The 10,314-nt window shown below is 37.6% G+C and overlaps 1 pseudogene; it reads right to left on the bottom strand.

Annotated features, from left to right (window-relative positions):
* Positions 1-3,364: 3,364 nt before the first annotated feature.
* LOC120534788 lies at positions 3,365-3,540 on the bottom strand (annotated as a pseudogene).
* Between the last annotated feature and the right edge of the window lie 6,774 nt (positions 3,541-10,314).

The following is a 10,314-nucleotide window of genomic DNA, read 5'->3' as shown; positions in this document are numbered from 1 at the left end:
AACTCGTTTCCAAACTCTTTTATTTTTTTTATTATTTTGTTTTTTCAGCAACATTTAATTTAAAAACTGTATTTTTGAGTTAAAAGAAATATATATAATTTTAATAAATTACAAATTAAAAAAGGCATGAAAATTTTTTTGTATCGAAAAAATATCGAACCGTGACACCAAAGTACCGAACCGAACCGAACCGTAAATTTTGTGTATCGTTGCACCCCTACTGATAACTTTAGATTTGTACTAGCCATTTATCCATTTTCTGAGCTTGTATAATCCATTATAGGTAGTATGCGTAACACGTGGTAAATCTGCTCTTAATCACATCAGGTCAACTGATATTTTCAGATTAGCCTAATATGCAAAAACCCACTAAAGAAAACAGTCATCATCCATGAAATGTGTTAATCCAGCTTCCTATTTGTCTTCATACTTGCTTAATCTAAATTGGGGTAATGGGGTACCAGAGCAAGAGATATGATACAAAAATTAACTGTAGGTGAGGCCTCACCCCCTCATACATCCACAGTAGCTACGAGAGCCAACTAACCAGAGCTGACACAAGCCATTCTGCTATTCTTTTTTAGCCCTCTTTGAGATAACAAAATCACAACCAAGCACCAATACAACATAAACAGTAAATATTATAGTGCTGCCGCGCTTCTACTTTAAACACTCATCAAGAGTGTTATAGGACAATGCGAGAATAGGAAGCTTTCACAGCGTTCAATACAATCTGCACCAACTCGGATCTCTTGGTAAGACACCGTATCTTTCACTCACACGTGTGTGAGTCAACCTGGACACCAATCTCAAATAAACTTTTTTCATGTTGTCATTATGGGGTGTTGTGTGTAGAATTCTGAGGAAAAAAATTAATTTAATCCATTTGGAATAAGACTGTAACATAACAAAATGTGGAAAAAGTGATGTGCTGTGAATACTTTCCGGATGCACCGTATATAAAGATACATTATTATTATTATTATTATTACAAACATGCAATGGCAATGCCTAGATTTAAAGCAATGAGCTGGCACTCACCTTTAACCTTTATTCAAATTTTTACCAGTAATATTAATTAACCAAATGCATTACGGTTATTCAAACGTTTTTTGGGAAACTTCTTTAGTTTCCAAATTAATACATTTAAAGTTATAAATACCTCTTCATATTTTTATTAAAAAAAATGTATTAATAGATCTAAAGGAATCAAGTAAGTAAGTAGACTGTAAAGTGACTATTATTAAAATCAGTGCATTATTACAATTTGAATATTTTTAAAATTAAGACTTTCAAAGTCATCTAAACATATTACTAAAAGACTAATTAATTGCTATAGATTTTATGGTAACAAATATTAACTTCACATATTAAAAAATAGTTTCACTTTCCTGGTATTATTGAGAAGAATGTTAATAAAGGGCGGCACGGTGGCGCAGTGGTAGCACTGCTGCCTCGCAGTTAGGAGAGCCGGATTCGCTTCCCGGGTCCTCCCTGCGTGGAGTTTGCATGTTCTCCCCGTGTCTGCGTGGGTTTCCTCCGGGCGCTCGGTTTCCTCCCACAATCCAAAGACATGCAGGTTAGGTGGATTGGCGATTCTAAATTGGCCCTAGTGTGTGCTTGGTGTGTGGGTGTGTTTGTGTGTGTCCTGTGGTGGCTTGGCACCCTGCCCGGGATTGGTTCCTGCCTTGTGCCCTGTGTTGGCTGGGATTGGCTCCAGCAGACCCCCGTGACCCTGTGTTCGGATTTAGCGGATTGGAAAATGGATGGCTGGATGGATGGATGTTAATAAAAATTGGTCTCTGGCCACACTAATGAAATTATAAACATTTTCTTTGTTTGATTTTATTTATATTTTTGTAAAAATGATGATAAAAAATGTATAATATACTTGTAAGCATTAAAAAAAGAAACAAATCAACTTCTCTACCATTCCTAATTCTTTTACACAATAACAGATTATTACAGATCCAGTTCAGTAGACAGTTGGCCACATGGGGGCTCTACTTGCTAACATTTCAGAATTGTTTCATTCTACAAAGTTTTAGGAAAGTCAAATAATTTCCCTGACTTTTACTTAAACAGTAAGTGATGTTAACTTCACATAAATAAAGTAATCATTGTTTTGCTCTCTATAAATAGATCTGCCCATTTTATTCTTGCAGTCAGGATTAAATATAACAGTTTATACCTCTTCATATAAAGAAAATGTCACTCTTCTTTCCCACTATACTTCTGTGTAAGTAAAGATGACATCATTTTTGTTACTACACTCTTTAAATTTACACATACATTTAGTGAAATGGCTTTCGTAGTGAACACTGTTCCTTTCATTGTACACAGACTTCTCCAGCCAAAACACAGCCTGGTTAGGTGAAGCACCCCCCTCATTATTACATTTAAGATGGACAGAAAGGCATTTCTATTTGGCTGCTTTTTAGAAGAGAGTTGCAAAAACATGAAAGTGCACAGGTGTATTTTTGTTTAGGGATTAGGCGTGAGGATCGTCCAAGTCATTAATAGTTCTTTATTACAGAAAACTATAATAATATTTATGCGATCTGTAACACAAAAACAGAATTGTAGCACCAACCAACCAAAAATAAGACCCAATCTTTGTTTCTAAATAGTACTTTTTATCACTCAAGTAGTAGCTTCTCAGAGGGATCTTTCCTTTTGAGAGGTCTTAAAATTTGGATGATTAGTTAATTCAGGCAGCAATGTTTTATATCATGGCCACCATGATGTCATATGGCTTGTGCATCACATGCCTTCCAACTACTCAGCATCACGGTAGTCAGACGCACAAACTGGTAATGCGTTTATGTTTTCATGAGCAATGCGACGATATGGAAACAAAAGAAAATGTAATAAATTAATGATGCAATCCTGACATGTAGTAGTAGACACGGCAGCTCACTTCTCATTTTTTTCACTCATATATGACACAGCTCCAATCTTTTTAGAGAACTGTAAACAATATCAAAGGACAAGCAATCACAACAATTTGACTTTGTTTGCTACTGAATTCAAAACTGATAATATAATTTGAAATTGAATGCTTGAATCAGAATTGTGTAGAAACTAATTTATATATAATTATGCATCTGTGTTTAGGAGTGTGACACTACATGTCATGGAGCTCTGGCAAAGATGGCAAGTTCAGTTTTTAGTGGTACAGTGGCTACTCAGATCAGTGGCATCAGTGAGGTGAGTGTCTGACGAAGTGTTTGGCTAATTCAGCACATAAATGCGATTGAGAGACCAGTGTAGTCATTCTCCATTGACAGCTCCACGTGTTGGCATTGCAGCACCTACACTGCCACATAAAGTGTCTGAGGGATAGAGGAGTGGAAACAGAAGAGAAAGTTAGCCAATTAGACATTAGGGATGATTAGGGTCCGGAAAAGACTCTCAGCCCCTGTTCTCAAAAATCTGTTTAATATGGAGCAGCTTCTTGCCAGCAGGGGAATCTATCAGATATTAAAATAAGTACAGATACTACACTTGATCTTAACCTAGAAGAGGCTGAGAAGTGGGGATCTGTATTAGGGGGCCAGTAGCTGCTCACGCTCAATACAGACTTCATTGGGGCTGCGGCTGCCTGACAGACAGATCATCTCCCTGTGGCTGAGTGGGTGGATGGGGGCAGTGGTCCATATTCAGGTTGGAAGTACCCAATTCATGAGGTAACAGAGTGTAGTAAGTAATATTATGTTGTCTTTACTTTCAAAGAAGTATAGTGGGACTATTCTTTATATGATGAGGTGTAAACTGTAGAATTTAATCCTGACTGCAAGGCAAAAATGGGGATATTTACTTACAGAGAGGAAAACAATATTGACTTTTTGATGTGAAGGAAACATCACTTAGCTTAAAAGTCAAGGAAGTTGTTTGACTTTCCTAAAACATTTTAAACTTTAGTGATTCTGAAATGTTAGCAAGTAGAACCAACTCTCTATTGAACTGGATCTGTAATAATCTGTTACTGTGTAAAGCAATTAGGAATGGTAGAGAAGTGGATTTTTTTTAAATACTTAAAAGTATATTATAAATTTTAATGATTAATTATTACAAAAAATATAAATAACTAAACTAAACAAATCAAATGTGTATAATTTTATCCTTTAATGAGCAATATGTTTCCTTATGGCAGTGAGGACAGAGACCCATTTTATTAACATTCTACTAAATAATACCAAGAAAATGAAACTATTTTTTAATATTCGAAATTAATATTGGTTACCATAAAATCTATAGCAATTAATTAGTCTTTCAGTAATGTTTAGATGACTTTGGATGTACTTTAAATATTCAATAATGCACTGATTTTATTAATATTCACCTTACAGTCTACTTGATTCCCTGAGATTTATTAATACATTTACTGTATTTTAATAAAAATATCAAGAAGTATTTAGAGCTTTAAATGTATTCATTTGGAAACTAAAGACGCTTTCCAAAAAACATTGCATTTGAATAACTGCAATACATTTGGTTAATTAATATTACTGGTAATAATTTGAATGATGTTAGTCAGATTAAAATGACACAGTGCTGCTGTGCCAGCTCAAGGACACTTGCTTTAAATCCAGGCCCTGTCCCTGCATGTGTTTATTATAATAATGTCTTCTATTTATATAAAACCTTTTCCATGCTTTCTTAAAAGATGTAGTTAAAATCTTTGCAGCCATAAAGATCCAGTGTCTAAAATTCAGAAAGGAAAGTTTAACTAATGCTATACTGCTTTATTTTTAGTTGTTTAAGTATGCTGTCAGTCTGTTTTGTGCAGACATTTTTCCCCATAAGTGTCCAGGTTGACTCACACATGTGGGAGAGAAAGAGACGGTGTCTTATCAAGAGATCTGAGTTGGTGCAGGATGTATCGAACCGCCATGAAAACTTCCTATTCTCGCACTGTCCTATAACACACTTGATGAGTGTTTAAAGTAGAAGTGCGGCAGCACTACAATATTTACTGTTTATGTGGTATTGCTCCTTGATTGTGATTTTGTTAATTCAAAGAGGGCTAAAACACTTCTTGCTAAGAATGACAGGATGGCTTGTGCCGGCTCTGGTTAGTTGGCAGTTAGCCCCTTTGAATGTATGAGTGAGGGGGACCTAATCTACAGTTAATTTTTGGATCATACCTCTTGCTCTGGTACCTCGTGACCCCAAATTGGATCAGGCAGGTATGATGATAGACAGATAGACAACTTAATTAACACATTTCATGGATGTTGACTGTTTTCTTTAGTGGGTTTTTGCATATTAGGCTAATATGAAAATGTCGGTTGGCCTGGTGTGATTAAGAGCAGATCTGCCACGTGCTACCAGTACTACCTATGATGGATTACACAAGCTCAGAAAATGGATATTGCTCCCTTGAACCCCTGTCCACGACTCCAGACACCAGGTAAAAGTCCAATAAGTGACTTTATTAATCTTCCACAGTGCACAAAGCACCCTCTCCTCCACTATACTCATACAAGCACAATAATACAATCCTCCAACTCCCAGACGCGTTGCCACCCTTCCACCCAGCTCAGCTCGCCGTATGGGAGCTCCCACAATCCTTTTATATTCCCTGACGTGGAAGTGTTCCCAGTCCCAGTCCATGTGATCCTGTATCACTTCCGGGTCAGGTAAAAGTTCTTTTCTTCACCCCGGAAGCCCGTCGCTCTTCCTTTGACGAACTTCCGGGTCATAGGGCACAAATAAGTCTTTGGTCCTCTCTGCAGCTTCCTCTTGCAGCCCCTGTGGTATCTTTGGGGCACCTCCATACTGCAGGGAGGGCTCCATCTGGCGGCCTGGGGGTATTGGCCGGCACAATGGTTAGTACAAATCTAAAGTTATCAGTTTGTATTTTATCGGCATTAAACTTCTTTACTCTCAAGTGATAAACCTCCACTGAATTCTGCCATACTGTCCTTTTCTCCTGGCACTTATCTTTATGAACTACATCCAGACTTTACCCTATGCCCATCAAAGCTGGCTATTAATTTGTGTCTTGTGTGATCTGTTAATATGACATCTTCCATATGAAAAGACCGATTTATGTTACTTGCTGCTAATCCTACAGGGAGCCATAAGTGACATTTGGTCCTATCATCTGGTGAATGGCTGCTCCACTTCTGTGTCCTTAAGCTACTTCTTGTCATAATATACTTGGTCCAGTTTCAGGGTGATCTAAAATATGTTAAAAATAAACTTGCACAGACAATAAAACCATTTAAAAAGAAATATGAAATAACATGGTAGTGCAGTGGGCGTAGGAAAGCCCAGTATACATGCCGACAGTCTTGATTACAGGAAGATTACAAGAATCTGGAAACTCTGATTTCAGAGTTAGAAATGAGAAGGGTGTGTTTTTGTATTAATCCAAATGTTCCTCATCTTCTCACAATACCTTACAAAAAAATCTGAGAGGTTGATACCAGCTGTTTGCTGAGTAGCTGTGGTAGAGAGTTCATTAAGCAATTGACAATAAATCATCCTATTCTACTTTGTTTATGTCTAGACAATAGAGCACCAACTATATATTTCTACAGTTTGCTCTCTGCTCCTCACCACCAACCCTTTTTCTAGGAAGCTGCATATTTTGTAAAGATGGAGGTGGACTCTCTAGTATGGGGGTACAGGTCTCGCATTGGCAATGATCATTGATGAACTTATTTCTTTAATTTATATGAAAACGTATTTACTTAACATGTGATCTAAGGAAATGTTTGGTTTTTTTTTTTTAAACAAAAATCATTAAACAACATAACTCTTTCTAAAAGATCCTCATCTTTGATCTTGTGGCTTGCTACATGTGGTGGAGCCTTACAGTGAAGTTGGCTTCATCTCTTTGGCTTACAAGTTGCAACGTATCTCAGTGTGATCCTTGGCAAGTGACCAGCTCCTAATTTTATAAATCTGAATCTTTCTTTCAGTGTGAGAGGCCTTCTTGTGCGTCATTTGGGATTATGGTACAGCTCAAGGTGCTGTATAAATAACAAGACAGCTCAGTGATATTGGGCTTTGAACATTGAAGTTTGCATCTAATCCTTTTGTTAGTGTGGGTTTCCGATTTCCACAAACAGTTCAGCATGCTTGAGAGGTTGACTAGCAACACTTGAGTACCCATTTTAAATGAATTAGGAGAGAATTGTGCTCTGAGTTGATTTGGATGGTCATAGTGCATCACTAAATGGTTTTGTTTCCACATGACATGAAAAAAAATAAAAAGTCTGAAAGTTTACACATGATGTAACTTTTAGCCAACTGTTTTGGAAGTTGGGAAATTGTTAATTTCTGTTTGTTAGTCATAGAGACTTACTGTATATCACATTTTTGTTCATTAAAAATCTTTAACATTGCTATTATTACTGTTATTGTTTGATGCTATTCAAAGTATTTCCTCTTATTAGAAATGTACATAAAATACTTGCTTTTAATAGCAGTTTACAACATCAGGTAGATAAATCTGTGCCAAAAAGGCTTATGGGGACTGAAATAGCTTTAATAGTTCTTTTTTAAATACCTTTAACAGATTCCAACTCAAGTGATGGTAAAATTGCATTGATTGATGTGCTGTTGACAGTTGATTGTTGTGAAGTATCTAATTATTCATCTTTCTTTAACATAAAAATGTTGGAAGAAGTATTTGACAGAGAATTAAAACATGTTCTGAAGAGCACAAGTAGCTGACATAATGGTGCTGCAGAAAATACAAAATAAACAAAAGTCTTAAGCCGTCGCCATATGTGAAATTCAAACATGGCCGTCCTATATTTGCATCTATTGGTTAAGCCCCTATGTGACTTATTCAAAGCATCATGGCAGACAGAAGAAATCGTACAGATCACTTCCTTTTATCAGCTGGGTTTGTTTACATAGCAAAGTGAAATATGTTTTAATTTTCACTTATCAGCTTTGCATAAATGGTATACCCCAGAAACACACTTCTGAATTGAATAATAAGTAAAATACCAAACTGTAAGAAATAAGACTTCTTATAAAGACTTCTTGTAAACTGTTGTCAGAGAACAGAAAAGTTAAATGATATTTACTGTATGAACTTATTTTCTTATGTAAAGATAAGTGGAAATGTCAAGATGTCCCAGTTAAACAGGCAGGCAGTTTCAAGTATTTTTTTGGGTTACAGTATTAAGTTCAAACCTGTGTTTTTAGCCCCACTGCCATTTCAATAACTTGTATGTTTTGCCATCATGAGTGGCATATAAAATGAATATGAAAGTTGGAAGAACCTCTCTAAGGGTAAATTTAAAAAGCTGGATTCGCTGTGTAGGGGCTCTGGCAATGTATTCACGTGTTTTGTATTTTTTTATTTGCAAAAGTAAGATATTTTAACCATCATCAGTTATTCCATTACTACTTTCCACTCCAACTTCTGCTCCATCACATTCACACTGTCACTTGTTTCTAGTCACATGGAGGAACTGTGGATTCCATCTTGTCACTCATGGAGGCTCAGTTTCTCTTTTATCTTGAACAACATATGTCAATGGTTTTTCATAATGGCAGGTCACAAAATCGGTAAAAGGAGTATTGCTGTATGACAGTGCTAAGCTCCCACATGTATACATCAATAAATCAAAGTGTATGGTAGAAAAGTATTGATTAAATAAATACTTAGCTCAGCACAACATAGCACCACTTTTTAAAAATGCATTTAAATGGCTGTTGTGTATGTCATCTTCTTTATCTCAACAAGACAGCTTTCCTGGCCATTTATGGCACACCTTGCCCAACAAGACCAGTTTACAGAGATTAGTTATATAAAAGAATTATTTGAACAATTTGATAGTACACCTATGTGCTAGGGCCAATGGCCTTGATAGCTTGAGTTGCCAGATCCAACCATCTCCAACTATGCACTTCCACCGACCACCACATGACATCTTCCTCCTTAGATCCCTTTTTGTTTTCCATTTCCTTATCTATTTTGAACTTATTTTTCTTTTCTTGCAACTTTTTTTATGACATCTTGTAAAGCACTTTAAGATACAGCCTGTGTATGAAAAATGTGCTATAGAAGCAAATTTTGTTGTTGTAACTTGGCACAGGTAAGCATGCTATGTTACTTAATATTGTGTGTTGTGCTTTATTTTACATTTTAGGTTAAAAGTGGTATCAGGTTGGGGAACATAACACTGGTACAGCACCTTGCCATATCCACCACACAATGAAACAGCTTTGGATGCTGGTTGGCAACCCCCCCCAGGCAGACAAGCGGTCCAGTCCTACCCTCTGGAAATTACCCTGTATCTGCCGCAGCCTGGTGTTACGTGGTTGTCTCCTTGCAGAAAGTTGAAAATACAGAGGTTCTGCCTCCACTCTGCCCAGCATCACAGTCCCAGTGTACAGGCTGGCCATGATATCCAGCAACCTTGGGGGGATCTTGCAAAGTCTCAGGATATCCCACATGGCAGCGTGATCAACTTTGTCAAACGCTTTACCAAAATCGACAAAGACTGCAAAGAAACTCTGCTGATATTTGCGTTTATGCTCTGTGAGAATCCTCAGTGCAAGGACGTGGTCAATGGTAGACTTCTTAGGCATAAAACCAGACTGTTCCGGTCACTGGTAGGTGAGTAAGTGATCACCAATCTTATTGAGGACAACCCTAGCAAGGACCTTACCAGCACTGAGAGCAGTGTTATCACCTTGTAGTTGCCACAATTCAGGCAATCACCCTTCCTTTTCCAGATAAGGGACAACAAGTCCTCTTTTCCAGTCAGTTGGGATGATGCCCATCTCCCAAATGGAAGCAAAGACTGTATTTTGGTCTCGTCTGGGCATTTTGGTTTCGTCCGTTGCGAGAGATGGACGTCTGAAGCGGAGCTCCACTAGCGGCGGTGTTATTTTTCATATTATCTTCTTATTATCCTGAGAGATCCTGTATTTATCCAACCTGAGGACACTACTACAATATATGCAAGCATATATAAACATGGCCAACAAGAAAGGGGTTCAGAAAGTAACGAAAGAAACAAAAACTAAAGCTACATCCAAGCTCAGATCGGCAAGTTCAAGCTCAAGGTACGGCCTTTCAGAGACTGACCTGGATCAGATGAGCAAAAGCCCAGACTCCTTGGGACCACGGTCTGCTACATCGTCTCCGGCTGAGAGAGAAATGGGGAGCGAATATACGAGTGTGAGTGACGCAGGTCACGATAGCTCGCCGATTGGAGAAGATCATCTGAAACTGTAAAAGGCCTTGCAGTCCGCACTTTCGACTACTCCACATGAGCCGGGAACACCGGCTGCAATAGAGCCCACCGCCTCGCCTAAAATGCACGAAAGCAG

Source organism: Polypterus senegalus, chromosome 8 (genome assembly GCF_016835505.1).
Source record: "Polypterus senegalus isolate Bchr_013 chromosome 8, ASM1683550v1, whole genome shotgun sequence".
Classification (NCBI taxonomy): domain Eukaryota; kingdom Metazoa; phylum Chordata; class Cladistia; order Polypteriformes; family Polypteridae; genus Polypterus; species Polypterus senegalus.
The sequence above is the reverse complement of the archived record's forward strand: the minus strand, read 5'-3'. Positions and strand labels throughout refer to the sequence as shown.